Genomic DNA, 3,820 nt, shown 5'->3' on the forward strand with positions numbered 1-3,820 from the left:
CTCCTTTGGAAAGAAAATATGTTATGTAGCCAAATACAAAAATTCTTAGTACCCAGGACTATAAACTGTTAATTTCTTAACTTCACTTTGTGATTCACTGATACAACTCTTACATCAAAAACAAATGGAGTCTTGTTTAGTTAGAATCAGCCAATTGCTCCACCCATTCAAAAAGCCATTTTCAGGAAACTATATCCAGAGAAAGATTTTGTCATGGAGCTTAGCATTTTAAATACATTTTACTTCCAATTGCTCAAAAAGTCAGTGATGCAGCTAAGAAGTTTCATCTGAGTTCTATTGGCCCTTTTTGGTCTATTTAAGTCAAATGATTATTCATTTTAATACTTGAATATTATGCTATGGTTCCCAGTCCTTGTTTATTTCTACATAGTGAGGCTGAAACTTTTTCTGATGTGATTATTTTACCTATCAACAACTCTTAGGCTTATTAAATATCCCTTCAGCCACCCAAGGATAGAGAGCTGTTTTGCTACTCTTCCTTTCTGATTCATTACTTAGAATTTCTGCTTGGGAATCCCTTCATAACCATTCCCATCATAGAGAAAGCCTTTAGGAAGTAATTTGTATTTTTCCTGAACCCTATTGTCATTGAAGACGCAACTTTAAGAAGTGACTTCAACTTTCACTACTACTGGTTAAATATTTTTGTTTGGTAGCTTTTGGATCCCATTATTCATTAAAAAAAATTACTTGCCCAAGCCAGTTAGATTCAGTGGCGAGAGAGTCGGCCTGTGGACCAAATGGTGCCAGGTTTGATTCTGGTCAAGAGCACACACCTCAATTGCAAGCTCCTCCCTGGCCCAGGCCCTCGTCAGGACTTGTGCAGGAGGCAACCAACCAATATGTTTCTCTCACATTGAGATTTCTTTCTGTCTTTTCACCTCTCTTCCACTTTCCATAAAAATCAATGGAAAAATATCCTTGAGTGAGGATTAACCAAAAAAATAAAAATTAATAAGTAAAGAATTACTTGCTGTATTTAATTTTCTAAATTGATTCCCTAACACAGTATTTAAATTAATGTAATGAAAAAAAGTCTTTGTGGTGGTTTTCATTCATCCTCTTATTTATCTGTCTTCACATTAGCTATACAATAATTATTACTGTACTTTAAATTCATCACCAGGTGCTCTATTTCCTTTGTAACCCAAAAGTACAAAATTAATTCAAGATAATTTCAAAGTATAGTTTATACAACAATAATAGCTAACATCTACTCAGCACTTACAATTTGTCTGACATCAGTCTAAAAAATAGATCCAGACACATAGAATCATTGAACACACTGTCAAACCTCAGAGGGAAGTTATAGGAGGGTGGGTTGGGGGGGTAGGAGATCAACTAAATAACTCATATACATATAAGCATAAACAATGGTCACAGACAATGGGGGGCGGGGGGGCAGTGTGGGACAGGGAGGAAAGGGAATGTATGTAATACTTTTAACAACAAAGAATTTATTAAAAAAATAAACAAATACTTAAAATAATGGACTCATTTATACTCTACAACATTCCTCTGATATTGACACAATTTTTATTCTTACTTTAGATGTGAGAAAGCCAAGGTAATATTTTATTAAGGTCATACAACTTAGAAGTATTAGATTTAGGATTTCTATCCAGGTTGTCTAGTCTTAGAACCAATGCTATTAACCACTACACCATTCTCCCTCTCAATCTAGGAATGTGGAGAATTAGCTTGGCATAGAAATTAACAGTAAACAAAAAAACTTTACTTTGAATTCTATCTATTAGTTTTGCCACCTTGAACTAGCTCTGTGACATTGACAATGATATTTGCTTGGGCCTCTGTTACCTCCTTTTTAAGGTAATAATTGCAGCAATAAAATTATAAGGTATAGGAGCTCCAGTAGCACAATCAGTTAGCCCATGGTACTTATAAAATTATAAGGTATAGGTTCTTTAAAAACTAGAGGCCCTTTGCATGAGATTCGTGCAATAGGCCTTCCTTCTCCTGGGTTCCAGCACTGGTTTTTCTCTGGCAGCTGGGTCCCATTCCTTCACTTTTGCCACAGTGGAGAAGCCAAGCATCTTCAGTCTTCACTCAGCAATAATCTACAGTCTTTGCTCTGGGCCAATGTATGCAAATTAACCCACCATTAATTGTTGGGGTAATTTGCATACTCACTCCTGATTGGCTGGTAGCTGTTGTGGTGGTATGGCCAATTTGCATATTTCTTTTATTAGTGTAGATGATGATGGTTCACAGCTATTCATGTACATACAGGCTATTTTATAGACACTACTTATTATGATATTATTTTTTAAATTTTTTCACATTGCTGGTACTACTGTCCATATACAACTTTTTAAAAATACATCCAGCACAGCATTTTCTATTATTTATTCTTCAGTACTCTTCTATCATCTACATAAAAATCAATGCCAAGCAAAATATTGCTTTTAATGTCACGCATCTAATATTCTCACATCCCAAACCAATTATTCTAATTTTTCAATGTCAATCTTATTTCTCTGACCTTATCCAATTTTTTCTTCATGCCAATTATTACAGCCTATTGCATACATTAGCCATTCTCTACTTCCCTTCCTCAAGTGAATATTACATTCTGTCCATGGAGTAAATCAGGGTTGAAGGAGGGATCTCCTCTCACTTTCCAACTTTGCTTTTAAGTTGTACTCTAGACATTCTATGTAGTTTTTCCACTTACACAAAATGCCCAGCTTTTCCCCTTTACTTAATTCTTCCAGAATGTCCACTATTAACTGACTATGGATTTTAAGCATGTCTACAAAATGCCTATACCTTAATACCTAGGGTAGTATTTGACAAAATAACAAGTAGGGACAATAGGTTAACCACGTAGACATGTGGAAAATGCCATCACATTTTATCCTTTGCAAACCTCATGACGTGTTTCCTTGAAACGTATCTCCTTAAGTCTTAGATAATATCCAAATAAAGACAATAACAAAGTTATATTTATAATGGACATGATGTATTGTAATTATCTTGAGTACATCCAAAAATAAACTAACCCTTTCCTTAGAAGGGAATGAAAAAATTTTGGGTGATGTCCACTTACTTCATTGGATATCCTGAAGCTTAAATACTGTGGGGTAAATTGAACTGTTGTTAATGCATTCTACATCCTATCTAATAATAGAGTAATATTCAAATTAACAATCACTGTGCAACAAAAATGGTGGCCCCCATAGACACAAAATGGTAGTGCCCAGTCATCTCAGGCCTGCCAGAGACACTTAGTCCCGAGGGAAGGCTGCCGATGAGAGCCAGCAGAGTGGCCCAGACTGAAGGCCTGGGAGATGACTGTGCCCTGGCTGATCTGCTACTAGCCTCGGCCTGTGCACCCCTGGCACATTCTGCTCCCAGCTGCAGCCCTGACCATCTGCCTTGAGGCTCCCACGACCCATCCCCATGTGATCCACTTCCAGCCCCAGCCCAGACTCTGGGCCTGCAAGGTGCCCTCACCTCCAGAAGATCCACTTCCAGCCCCGACCCCAGGCCATGAGCCTGCAAGGCAGCCACACCCTCAGGCGGTGCGATTCACTCCCAGCAATGACTTGGGTGGTAGGCCTATTGGCTGGGAGGTGTCCGTGCCCCTCTCCATGTGTTTTGTTTACAGCTGAGGCCAGGACTGTGGATCTGGGAGGCAGCCACAGCCCTCTCCGCATGCTCTGCTTTCAGCTGCCACCAGGGCTGAGGCCTTTCAGCTATGAGGTGACCATGAACCTCTGGGCTTGTCCAAGGCTGTAGACCTGGGAGGCATTTGCACCGAGCCCCCTTCCCTTCC

The sequence above is a fragment of the Pipistrellus kuhlii genome, unplaced genomic scaffold (genome assembly GCF_014108245.1).
Source record: "Pipistrellus kuhlii isolate mPipKuh1 unplaced genomic scaffold, mPipKuh1.p scaffold_m20_p_2, whole genome shotgun sequence".
NCBI lineage: Eukaryota > Metazoa > Chordata > Mammalia > Chiroptera > Vespertilionidae > Pipistrellus > Pipistrellus kuhlii.